This window comes from Ornithodoros turicata, chromosome 1 (genome assembly GCF_037126465.1).
Source record: "Ornithodoros turicata isolate Travis chromosome 1, ASM3712646v1, whole genome shotgun sequence".
Taxonomy (NCBI): Eukaryota; Metazoa; Arthropoda; class Arachnida; order Ixodida; family Argasidae; genus Ornithodoros; species Ornithodoros turicata.
In genome coordinates this window covers 49,081,550-49,095,243 of record NC_088201.1, presented here as the reverse complement: position 1 = coordinate 49,095,243, position 13,694 = coordinate 49,081,550, and the positions used below count along the sequence as shown (strand labels likewise).

Here is a 13,694-nt window from a genome sequence, read left to right as displayed (position 1 = left end):
AGTGATTCCTGGCTTTCGGCTGCAGTGACACGCAATGAAAAAGACAACCGAGGGGTCGATGGACTGCATGTGATTGTTGTATGAGGCAGCCTCAGATATGAATGCTTGAGCACGCGCAGCACACCGGCGGCGAATAGATTGACGGCAAGCCGAAACTGTAAGGGGCAGACGGGCAGTGAGTTATGGGCTTGTGTAAGCATTCTGCGGTTAGCCACAGGGTTTCAAGATTGCAATCTATATACGTACAGGAGAGGAAGCAAGACTGCTTGACACTACAATCAATACGCCACCATCAGATATGCTAGGTCTATCAGCACGATATACAGTGTAATGTTTACAACAGGAAAAAGGTTCAGAGTTACCTATTTTGGCTCACAGCCAGGTTTCAGTAAGGAAAATAACGTCCACGTCGCAGGAGTCGATGAAGGAGCAAAGATCATCGCGTTTATTGATTACACTACGGATGTTGGTATCTGGGGGTTGTTGAGTGATCTCTAGTGGCACTTTGGGATGGCTATTGGGGAACGATTCCTGTCACGTCTGGGACGCAGGCATATGGAAGATCCAACATTTTGGGGATTAGGGGAATGCTCGAAAACAGCATTGTTGTGGGATGAAGACAGGGAGCATCTAGAGAGTCGCTGACGTTGGGGTAAATCGTGGACGTTCAACTATATTATCTCGGGACGAGGAAGCCATGAAGCCGAGGAAGCCAATTATCCCCAGTTCTTTTGGCTACGCATTGTACAGAAGAGCTGGGAGGATCGTACATATAATAACTGTCACCAATCCATAGTTTGTTGAAACGATGTTTGAACTGCGTGTTCAGCGCAAGTCCATCTTTGAACAACATTTTCCTAGCTAGTCTAGTAGCGGGACAGAAATCCTCCTGAATGTAATATTCGCTTCCTTATAGCTTAGACGTTTGTCGCAAAATAGCGTCTCGGAGTTTAAAGGGAGAGAACTTTGCGATAATGGGACGCAGTCCGTTCGGTTTTAATGTCCCCATGCGGTGAACACGTTCAAAGGCATTGTTGGTTACTGTGATATCTAGCTGATCAGATATGAAAGCTACAACTTTGGATTCTGGTTCAGTCCAGGATTCAGCAGGGGAGTCAGTGAAAGCACGAAAGATCAGATTATCTCTTCGAGATGTATTTTCAATGTCGTCAAGACGGCTACGGAGGTCGTGGTTCGCTGCCTTGAGAGCATCCATCATCTTGACGCATCAATTCGACGGCAGGTTTCATTTCCTCAACAGATGAAAGGCGGGAGCTTAGATCGGATAATTGATGCGAGATTTCTTTTTGTCCGGTTTGAAGAGCTTGAACGGCGCCAAGGATGCCTTCCTGCTGATGGCTGACGGAGCTCGTCTGGGTTTTGAGCTCCTTTAACATTGCGACCATATCGGACAATTGCTTAGCAAGGGGGTCGTTGGGGGGACCTGGGTTAAGTTCCATGTCGCCACTCAGCGCGAGTACATTACGAAGAGCGTTGAAGCACTCAGATATAGTCAAGAGCATCACATGTGGGCATGGTAAGACTAACAAATAACGGTTATTAGATTTCCTAGCATATAGAGAGGGCAAGGTAGCAACCTGTAGGGATAAGAAGATATGGGCCTGAGGCCACATCGTTGTCACAAAGTTCCCATGCCCACTGAAGCAGCGTTCACCGAACTACTTGCTTAAATAGTCCGGGTGGTGGATAGGTGGAGGAACAGCCGATGTCGATGTAGACGAATGGGGAACGAGTCTGGTAGCACTGACACGAGGACTGAAGTATCGTGCGGGAAGATCCAGTGATTCCGTGCCCCTGATAATGTGGTTAGGTTAACCGCGCACGAGGCATCAACAGGGTCGTAGGAGCGCAAGCATCTGTGGGGATAAGAAGATAGGAGCGTGAGGCCACATCGTTGTCACAAAGTTCCCATGTCCACTGAGGCATTTGTTGGAAACGGAATTGGAGGATTTGTTGGAAACGGAAGGAGAACACCTTTTTGTGACACTTATGCAGTTCCGTTAATTGTCACGAACGGGCGTACACCCCAAACTTTCTCCACACCATGAGTGATAACGCACTCTTAAAAATGAACTTCACCGCATAGCACGCTTCTAGCCAACCATAATCTGGAATGATATCATTATCTGCCCTGATTTGTTGAAAACGGGAGGCGTACATCTTTTTTGTGACAATTGTGAATAGCATAAGTGTCACAAAAAAGGCGTATGCCTCCCGTTTTCAACAAATCAGGGCCGATAACGATATCATTGGTATTGATGGTTGGCTAGGAGCGTGCTATGCGGTGAAGTTCATTTCTAAGAGTATATCGTTCTGTGCGTCCGTCCGTGGTCGTCTCCTGTGAAGCGTGCTTTCACTGCAGTGCCGTATTGTGTGCAGGAGAAGCATTCAAGAAACAGTACGCTCAAAAAACAGAACCCTCCCCACAACGCACTCCTAGCCAACTACCATCCAGAACGTCAACGGTCCCTTTCAAGTTTTGTTGGAAACGGGAGACGTATGCCTTTTTGTGACACTTATCGAGTTACGGTAATTGTCAGAAAATGGCGTACGCTTCACTTTATCAGGCAAATCAGGAGAGATAACGGCATCATTCTGTGCAATGGTTGGCCTTCACCGTGTTATGTGGTGAAGTTCTGTAATGAGAGAGTATTACTTTGGCACCCAAAAACAGAATTCTGTGCCACAATTCTATTGCCACTAACTATTCCATTGCCACAAATGACAGGGTTATCGCCTTTGATTCGAAGCTAGAGGTGGTGATGCCTTTTTTTGTGGCAATTATCAAAATTATCCCAATTGCCACAAAAAGGCGTACACCCCCTCCTCTCTTCGAATCAGAAGCAATGACCCTATCATTCGTGGCAATGATTGACGCACAGCGTGCCATGTGGTGAAGTTCTGTTTTTAGAGTGCAGGCAGACGGAATGTTTCTGCCCTGTTCTAATGGAGTGCGGTGAATTCAGAGCGTCGAACCGAAACGTTTTTCGGTTTGTTTCGGGTTCGGGTTCGGCCATAAAGGTTCGGTTCCAGTTCAGCTCCGGAGTTCACATATATCGGTTCGATTAACCGGTTCAGAAGCTGTAAACCGGTTCGGAACCGGTTCGGAACCGGTTCGAGGTTCCAATAGGTACACAATTATAGGTAGCCACTAAAAATGATACAAGATCTCTTAGTTACGTTTTTTATGCATTTATTTGTGTTTTTCGGACCAACAGGACCCCCATTTCACCCCTTCCCCGAACAACGTACCGCCAATCTAATCAGGCGAATCCCCACGGCACCCCCACCCCCAGGATATGATTTAAATTGTGAAAAACAAAAACAAATAAATCGATAAGCCAAGATTATAGCGGTAACACATCATCTGGATGTGGAACCTACTTTTTATGTAGCATCTTCATATGGCAAATGAACTAGTCACCATTGTTCAAATGAACTTCCAACACTCCATCGAAGTCTCAAGACTTGCCTTCTTGGGCGTCACTAGGTTGATGCACTAACATATCTATAGTTGGAGGGACTTCACTCACCGAAACTTGCATTCACCTCCGTGTGCTTCCTTTCGCCTCCTTGGCGTCTGCGTTCTGACAGACTGGCACATCTTCGGCCACCGTCCACACCTCTAAAATCGAAACTATAGAAGTACGCCACGCCGCAGCCGCCGCAGTCGGCGCCGGGTCACTTCCAAGTTGCAAATGGAAGGACTGACTGCTGTGACAGGCGAGTCGCGGTACACCTGCAGCAGCAGTGCAGTGCACCCTTATTGAACAAAGTGGTTCTTTGGCTACTTTTTTAAAGGGACGGTCTCGTACAGCCGGGGCGATTCCGAAACTTAGCCAAAACTAGTTTCACGAGTAGTGTACACGTACAACCGTCAAAGTTTCATTCGGAATAACCAAGTCGTTTTCGAGGAATTTGCCGAAACGTGCCGTAAGAGCAGACGACGAAAGCTGCGCTTCTCTCATGCATACGTCACGTATGACGTCGGCCTGCGGGTGCGTCGTCGTTGTCATGGTAATTGTAACTTGCAGAAGCACCTTGGGTTGAGTAATCCCCTTTGCTCTCGAAATGGGGACACTCAGGCATATACCTCCACGAGCGGAGAATGTAGTCCGAGCATTGACTGTGGGGTCTCCCATAATGTGGCGCACAATCGGATACGTGGAAGCTAAGTGACGTGTTTTCTTTCCGCGAGTATTTAGGGCGGTTTTTAAATAAACACGTACTCCTTCTCCATGTACGTCGTCAGCGACACTTCATTTCGAAGCATGATCAGTGTACAACGGGGAGTGTAATGGAAGCGCGCGTAATATATTTTTGGTCGGAGCTGGAATGCGACCGCGCGCGCCGATGGCCAGCGACTTCAGATTTGTGATTGTGGATGGGGTTGTTCTGCGACTTTTAACTTGTCTCTGAGGATTAACATAGTTGTTCTGAACCACCATGCTTCCCACTACTTAGAGCCTCTGTACGGAACATCACATATTTCAGTAATCCCAAGCGCATTCTATGCATGATTCGAGCATCCTGGATACGCAAGTCACATAGTACCGAAAGAGTGCGAAGACATTTCAATGGCGATAATTCTGACCAAATGTAAGTGTAGTTCGCTATTCGAACCGCGCAGAGAAAAGTCACTACGAGCGTGCAAAAGAGAAACCAAGTTAATTACGTGCACATTGGATCTGTTTCCTGCTTCTGAATCTCACGTAGATACGCGTACGCATATTTTGACAGGATGACCAATTTGTTTGACCAATACAGATTTTTGTTTGTTGCGAAATGTTACCATCCGTGAAAATTCTAGAGGAACTTTATTGCTTTTTGGTATACCCTGCAATTTTACGGAGTATATGTGTGAACAACGTAGGAGAATGTTGGTATATACTATAAGAGAAAGGCAACACCTGCTGGGGTTTGAGGAGACACGGAAGGACAGAGACGGAATGAAGTGGTCTGCACATACACTCGAAACTTCGTTCCGTCTCGGCTTTTTCCTCTCAGCTCAGACTCCAGCAATTTCACTCTTCTCATCAGAATAAGTGAGATTGAGAACATGATACTTTTTCCGTCCCTCCCCCAAATTCCCAATTTTACAGAAAAAAAAGAAGAAAAATATTGAGAAAAAAAAATTTTTTTTCGCCATTCAAAATTTCCGGATATTCCACGTACATATCTAGCCGCGACTACCATTGGCTGCTATAGGGCTCCGAGGGCTGTGCAGTGTATCCAAGATGCCGCACGCCAAACTTTTTCAAAGCGTAGCACAAGCGTGTGAAATGGTTCACTGAAAATAATGACCGCGGTTTCCTCCCCTCGTTTTAGTGTGGGCGGGGCGCTGCTGTAGCTTACGGTAAGCCCTACTTACCTATCTGGAGGGTCATGTTCCCTCTGTGACGTTCATCATTATATCTATTTTCACTGAATTCCCTCCAGGGGTGCTGGGGTAGAGTATCACCTGTATAGCGACGGAACACCTCATTCATAATAACAAAAATAAAGTATTGTTGTTGTTGGTAAACTCAAAGTAATAATCGCGCCACTAACTATTCAAGAAGAAAAACTTCGAAAATCTTGGAAAACCACATGCTTTCCGAAGCGTCAGGAGTTTCAGCCTGCATTCTAAAAAACAAAACTTCACCGTATAACGTGTTCCTAACCAACTTCTCTCTCTTGATTTGTTGAAGAAGAGAGGCGTACGCCAATTTGTCGCCAATGTCGCCAGGGGGGCGACATTTCGCACTTTTGTTAATGGTAATTGAAAGGCGTCCGCCCCGGTCGCTCTCAAGGTCAGGAATACCTGACCTTGAGCTGTTGCGTGGTGAAGTTCTGTTTCATAGTGGGGTACCAAGGGGAACCATTTCGATTATGAATTCCTCAACGTCCCTAACTAGCATTGGACACACACGCTACAGTCTAAATCCGAATACGCTTATTAGAGAGTTTTAGTGCATCTTACGCTATCGCCGTTGCGTACGTAAGGGATAGCGTGGTGGTTCTGCGCAATGCGCGAAGCTCTCTTTATGTTTGGCGCGCGCGCAGAAACACCAACGCTATTCCTTACGTACGAAAAGGCGATAGCGCACAATGCGCTAAAACTCTCTATTGTACCGCATGCGATGAAAAAACGCCTATTACCAAGCGTTTTTCCCGTCAATTTGTAGGCAATACGAGGCGGTACGAGGCATTTTACTCATAATACGCGGCACAAATCAAGGTCTAACGCTTCATGCCAGGAAAGTTGTCCACCGAAAGTAATGTGCTGCCTATTCGTGCCGCGTAAGCCAATACGTCTCTGTGTTTTTTTTTTCTTTTTTCTTGTGTTTGCTTGCTCTCACCTGACCTGCGTCGCCAACCGTCTCTCACTCTCGCATGGCTGGTGATAAGCGATAACCACCATAACGACCATAACCCCAGAACTCGCGGTTTACTGTTTGTCTGACAAATGCTTGCGAGTGGAAAATCGAAGGCAAAGTAGTATTGTTGACGGAATTTACGGAATTTGACGACTTCACGTTCAGGAGATCTCTCAGTCAACGTGGAATAAAACGAAGAAGCAAGGAAGGGGTCTGGCGGGCCGGCAGGCATTTAAAAAATGTAGTGCAATTACATTTGTGCCGAACGCATCAGTTGCGTCAAGTACGTCTGGAGAATGAAAATTGTCACCGACTTAACGCAACGGGAAATAACAATTTATTTAGACGTTTCGTCTCCTATGCGGGAGACATCATCAGTACAAGGCTAGGGACGGGAATGAGGCGGGAACGGGCGTACAGAGGCCAGAGTACAGCCCAGGAAGCGGGCCACGGTTGGCATTACATGCTGTTGCCAGTTGGCCACGATTCGATGTGCCACGATTCGAGGAATTTTCTCGGTCCCCACCGCTGTTCGCGCGCCAAGGTGACGGCACCCTTGTAGTCGAACACGTGTCCCGTTGTCCAGCAGTGGTCTACGAGCTCAGTCTTTGACCTAGTTGCGTTGGTCGCCTTTTCAACGTCTCTTCTGTGTTCTTTAATGCGGGTGTCCCGTTTCCTGCCTGTCTCACTCTCACCTACGTACGTGGCTTCACACTCCAAACAACTTAGCCTATAGACGACACCGCTTTCGCTTCCAGGTGGGGTGAGATCTTTGGGCCTTGAAATGATGTGCCGAAGTTTCATGTGGGGTTTGAAACAAGTCTTTATCCCCAAGGGCAGTAGAGTGCGCCGAATATGCTCCGAAACCCCTTTGACGTAGGGAATTGAGATGGTCCCATTATGTGTGGAAGGTTCTTTTTGGCTGCCTGTCTTCTCTACGCCTGCGCGTGTCGTCGATAAACTTCTGGGGATAACCTCGTTTCCTAAGCAGTTCATTGACGGTGGCCTCTTCTGAAGATTGAAGTTGAGAGTCGGAGGCGAGGCGCTCAGCACGATCCATCAAAGTTCTGACGACGGCTCGCTTGTGTTCGATAGGGTGGTGAGAATTAAAGTCCAGGAAGTTGCCGGTGTCACAAGCTTTACGGTAGACCGTTGTTTTGATTTGTCCTGCTTGGTCGTGATGCACATTTACGTCCAAAAAAGGTAGCACGTTGTTCTTCTCGATTTCGTACGTAAACTAAATAGAAGGTTCAACACTGTTTAGGACCGAATGGAAGGCATCGACATGAACCCTGCTTAAAATCACAAAGGTATCGTCAACGTACCGTCGGTAGAATTTAATGGGGCAGGGCGCTTGCTCTAGTGCAGATTCCTCCACGTGCTCCATGCCCAAGTTGGCCAGGGTCACGGACACTGGGCTACCCATTGGGCAGCCCTCAGTCTGATGGTACATCTCCTGATTGAAAGTGAAGTATGTCTGTTTAAGGCAAAAACGCAGCAGGACAATAATGTCTTCCACAGTCAGAGAAGTACGTGCACTGAGGGTGGCATCATCACGGAGCCGCTTTTCGGCGACCCTCACTGCGAGAGCGGTCGGAACGTTTGTGAAAAGGGACACCACGTCGAAAGACACCATCACGTCGTCGTCCTCGAGTACGCGCTCACGCACCAGCTCCACAAACTCACGAGAGTTCCGTACCGCCAGGGCGTTGGCTCCATAGTTATGGGCGAGGTGATGTCCACCAGGTGCTTGGCGAGGTTATAAATTGGGGAACCAATGAAGGATACAACAGGGCGCAAGGGGCATTCAGGCTTGTGCACTTTGGGGAGGCCGTACAGCTTAGGAGTGGAACCGTCGGACGAGAAAAGGTGACGATATGTAGACTCGTCGATGTGGCCCTTCTTTTTTAGGTGTCGGAGGCGTTCGTTGAGACAACGCTCAGATTTCGCTGTGGGATCATTGGAAAGTTTCTCGAAATGTATTTTGTCACTTAAAATGGTCTGCATCTTGGCCTGGTAGTCGGTCTTGTCGAGAATGATGGTCCCCTTCTCCTTGTCAGCAGAGAGAATGATTATACTTTCGTCCGACTTGAGGTCACGCAGCGCTTATAAGGACATTTCGGTGTGGGACATTTCGGTGTTGGACAATTCGGTGTGGGACAATTCGGTGTGGGACAAAGCGGTGCGGACATCTCGGTGCACGGACATCTCGGTGCACGGACATCTCGGTGCACGGACATCTCGGTACACGGACATCTCGGTGCACGGACATCTCGGTGCACGGACATCTCGGTGCACGGACATCTCGGTGCGCGGATATTTCGGTGCGCGGATATTTCGGTGCACGGATATCTCGGTGCGCGGACATTTCGGTGTATGCGTCACATGTTTAGTCGTCGTTTCACGTCATTACAGCGTCACATGTTTAGTGCAGACCCAACAGCGGATTTCCATCGCATTCACTGTGTGTATATTTCATATTGCGTCACTTTACTAAAAAAAGGATAACTACCGACCTTCTTCGTTTGTTACGTTTTAGTAGGCGAATTTGAAATGCCTGACGTAGCCTTGACGTTGGATCCCCACCAATTCGGGGTAAGGGAACATGGCAGGAGATGGGCAAATAATGTAATAAGCATGAGGCGAAATGGCGATAGGTGAAGTGGGAAGACACGTTTCATAATTTCCGTCTGATAACTTTTTATTCATATAAACCCCAAAGACCCTCGTGGCACCGACATGGTAGCTACTATACAGGGTGGTATTTTCTTTTTTATCTGCAAGTAATTTTTATTCGAAAGTGAGTCGCTGTCGAAAAAGGCTGAGTGAGAGATTGCTCAATAGGGGGTCGTTGACTGCATGTCTCTGCTGTAGCATACTTTATAATCACAAATTTTCGACATGGTTACGGAGACATCCTATACAGGGTGTCCCAGCTAAATGCGAATATATTTAAAATATATATATATCTTTTTCCCGAGATGAAATCATTTGCAATATAGCATATGCTGAAGGGTACTCCTTAGGCGGACATAAGCAAACTCCTAAGGCAATATCTTAATTAACTTTCAATAATTAGCTTTTTAATTATAAAAGCTATGAAGTTTTCCCAATAAGAACATCTGGCCCCTTGGGTCACCTGACACCGGAGCCGTTTTCAGAACAAAAATCCGTTCGATAGATTGTCCGCAAAAAATTAGTGAAGGAACACCATTTTATTCTTTTTTTTTTTTTTCATTGCTCATCTTCCGAGACGTGCGTTTCCTCCACCTCCAATGTGTGAGAGAGTGAAAGAGCACACTATCGCCTGTTGCGTCTTGGAAAAAGATTAAAATAAAACAGAAAATGCAACCCCAGGTGGTGATAGTGAAAGGGCTTGCCGTTGTCGGCCTCACGTAGGTGGGCAACGTCACGACTAACGCCCTGGGCCGACTTCTAAGGGAACTGTGCCGAGTGCCGACATATGTCTGAAAGCGTCTGAGGGATAAATCCAGGAAAAACCCAGACAACACAGCCGGCACCAGGATTCGAACCCGGGCCCCTCCCAGACACGACGTGACATGGCCAGCACACTAACCACTCAGCCACGGGAGCTGGTGTGGCTTATCTGGAACCAGGGCAGATATAAGGGCAGATCCCATAGAGGGCACACGATACATTTGTTTTTGTGTTGTTTCCGCAAGTTAAAGCTCATCTTCGACGCATGAGGCGGCACTGTGCTCCTTCACCCTCTCACATTGGGGGTGAAGGAAAGATGCGTCTCGGTGCTCGGGGTGTGCATCTACGAGCGTATTTTTCAGCCGGTTCCGGGGTCATATAAGGACTTGAACGTTACATTGATTTTCACTATATGCCACGCAAAATGCCGGCCCCACATTATTTTTTTTAAGAAAAGGGGCTGAGATATTTACTGTTCCGTGATATGGCTACGTGATAAACGCTTCTGCTTTTGTATACTGCTTACTTTATTGCCTGAAGCTAGGTGTCTCGACATAAATAATTATATTTTCGTAACTTTTGTTGATTCCTAATTGACTGGAGACTGTTTTCAAATTGCATAACCAGTTACTGTAAAACGAGCGATTAAGACTTTGCAAAATGAGACATTACATATCGGTGTCGAACTCGTACTTCTGGTGAAATAATGGTTTGAGTGTAGCTTTATCCTTGCTGCACGCTTTCAAAATGTGCGCCTGTCCCTGAATTTGTCATTGCATAGTTTTACTTGTTGCACTTACCCTTGTGTTATCATGACAGAGACAACATGGCCTTGAGTCGGAGGACACCGACGAGACTGTACGGACACACGCCGGACTCGTATATTATTGAATCCTCCGTGTGTGTGTTCTCTGTCCGTCCCGCCTTGTCGCTGTCCTGAGACTCAGTTATGTGGCACGAAATAACGGTCGCGCGACGCGGCACTGTGGATCGCTTCCGGTTTTTCGTACTGCATGCTCCAGGCAGCACAATGTAACCGGTATAGCCTACTACGCGCTACACTGTAGCCGTTTGTGCAGGCGGCGTGGACCGGGCGTCACCGTGTAGACCTCTGTGAAGGGAGCACATGGCGCCGCCTCTTCTAGGCGGCAAAATATTGCAAAAAAGCGCCTCTTATTAGGCGTGACACGTCTAAGAGTGTACCAACGTCATACCCCTAGATATTCGCTGTTATTTAACCCTAGCGTGAGACAAGCTATCTGTCTTTGGACTGTCCTCAAGAGATGTTGTCCTGTGTTCACACCGGGTGACACTCATAACCATCAACATCATTTGTTTGTTTGTTTGTTGTTTTAAAAGAATAAACCGCTGACTGCTGTGACGCACGCGGCGACACATTGTCATTGGGCACACAGTGAGCAAAGTGAACTGACCTGTCTAGATTTTCCTCTAACAAGAGAGTCTTCGCTTTAACTTGACTGACGTTTCTCTATTGTTTGCACTACATCACGCCATGTCATTTGGCTTCGCTGTCCATCATAGCGCGTGTAACCCGTAATAATTGTTATGACGCAGGGACGCAGCATTGATGCTTTCGGTTTGAACTTCGTTACCTGATCGTTGTGGGACCCGCTGCATATATAGCAGAAGAAATCCACTGTCGGGTAGGAAGAAACGAAACCACGTTATATGCGTAGGGCGCACAATGCGAAGCCGCATCATGCGAGCCATGTGTATGACAGGCGAAGTCCTTCAACCTCATTTGGAGATGACCTAGAACAAAATCCAATCGTTCGGGAAAGTTGCCTGTAAACGAGACGAACGTGGAAATATTAGCCTTAATATGCAGTAGAGGGCACGCATGCTATGACACAATCCTATTAATTGGTTGATTAATGTATTGTAACTCATGTAGAGCTGTGTGTGTGTGAGAGAGAGAGGTATGGCAGCGTTTTCTCTATTGTTTGGTAGCCCTTAAAGGGCAAAAATGCAAAACAAGTGACTTCAAATTACGTTACACACTATGTTAATTTCGACCTTGTTATCATAATTCAAAACTTTGATTCCGTTACGGAGCTACAATCGAAATTATACCGGACTCTTTCTTGCTTCGGCGCTAAGCAGTGAACGTCGTTTCAGCTCGTGCATCGGTGTTTTTAGTCCATGCTGCGCGTGCCACATCATGGAGCAGTCCCGGTGAAAAACATAGTGCGCGTTGCGAAGCGGACTGGCGTAGCTGTCCGAAGGAAGTGAAGATAAATGTTGTCAGTGGAACATTCGCGAGAACTGTTGTGGGCTACAATTCAGTGAGTCGGCATTGAAAAATGCTGTAGTGCGCATCATGCAGCGCATATACGGAACACTACGATCGGACCCGTTCAAAATCCACTCGACCACGATAGTTATGCGCGCGCTTCTCCTGCTGTCGCATTGGATGCCGCCAATCTTTGCCTCCTGGGGATCCCATTTGTTGCCGCCAAAGACGGCTCTGTTTCCATTGCGTTTTTCTTCTAAACGGTAGCGCTGTGTGAACTAATTTTGCTTGCACTATTCTAATTAAAACACGGACTTCCATTTCGAGCAAGTTGTTTTTGCATTTTAGTGCCTCTTTAAATCAAATTGGGTCGCTCAGCAAAAATATTTTGCTCCTGATACGCTTCCTAACGAATAAAGTGCGGTTGTGTGAAACAAACTGCAATTACCTAGCTGCAAACAGGAACGAAATAAACACATAGGGTCTTGACGTCAGCACCTTTTTCCTGAGTTATTTGAATGCCATTTCCTTGTTCCTTAAGGGTTAGAATGAAAGTAGTCTTGGGATAACTACTGCCGTGGCGTATATACTACACTCTCAGAAAAAGGGTGGAGGAGTTACACCTTTTAGGAGGTAATAATTGTCGCATATATGTTGTGCCTAAAAGGCTGCAATGTTCTGTACCTGCTACCGCACTCTCAAAACAGAACTCATTCTGCTCCTGCTGCTATACTAAGCCTAACTTCGCTTGCCTGGGGTTTGACTTCTCGTAGTCCACCCCAGGGTTCTTCACGATGTCCGCCGCACTGTCCTGCGCGCTAAGCACCGTAAGGCCCCCAAAGGACCATGCTTTCAACTTCACCGTGCCCGACGAGGCTTCCGTAGATGGCGTCATGGATGCCGTCTGTGACCTGGTAGGTCACGACAATGTACACTCCATTCAACACCAGGGTGGTCTGTCTTTCCAAGTTCTTGCCAAAAATAGGCGAGCCCGTGATACTCTTCTCGAAGCCGCAAAGGTGGTGTATGAAGACAAGGAAGTCTCTCTTGACCCAGTTTCAAGCTCAAGGATCACGTATTTGACAGTCAAAAGGTTACCAGAATACGTGTCGGATGACGCACTTGTGCGGGCCCTTGCACCGTATGGAATAGTGAAGGATCTTTCGTTCCCGGTCTACAAAGACCGCCCAACTATACGCAACGGAATCCGAGTAGTCAAGTTCGATATGAGGAAGCCGGTCCCAAACTTCCTTCTGGTTGGGTTGGACCGTGCTATGGTAGACTACAAAGGGTTAAAGAAAGTGTGCGGTAGGTGTGGCTCGGAAGGCCACTTCCGAGGCGACTGTAAGGTATCACGCTGTGAGAGATGCGGAGTCTTTGGTCATCCAACTGTGGGCTGCCGAGCCCCCTGTCTTCGATGTGGTCAGAGCCATGCCACAGTCGACTGCGTTCTGCGTCGGTCCTATTCCTCAGCAGCGAAAGGGGAACACTCAAGGCCCAAGACCCCGTCTCCCGATAATAGAGGTCGTGCCCGTGCTCTTGTGGACAGTGTTGCTGGCTTCCCAGTTTTGGAACCGGCAGTGCCTGATACCGGAGATCATGCCCACGATACTGCTGCTACA

General features: G+C 47.4%; 1 protein-coding gene and 1 long non-coding RNA gene across 2 annotated transcripts in view; one reads left to right on the top strand and one right to left on the bottom strand.

Moving 5' to 3' along the window:
- Positions 1-13,694, top strand: part of LOC135378215 (uncharacterized) — a 159,552-nt gene that overhangs the window by 34,780 nt on the left and 111,078 nt on the right. The gene's annotated exons all lie outside the window — the stretch shown is intronic.
- LOC135378216 (uncharacterized) overlaps positions 11,532-13,694 on the bottom strand; it is a 117,386-nt gene continuing 115,223 nt past the window's right edge. The window contains exon 3 of the long non-coding RNA XR_010418313.1: positions 11,532-11,624. This is a non-coding gene — a long non-coding RNA (uncharacterized LOC135378216). The remainder of the gene's footprint in view (positions 11,625-13,694) is intronic.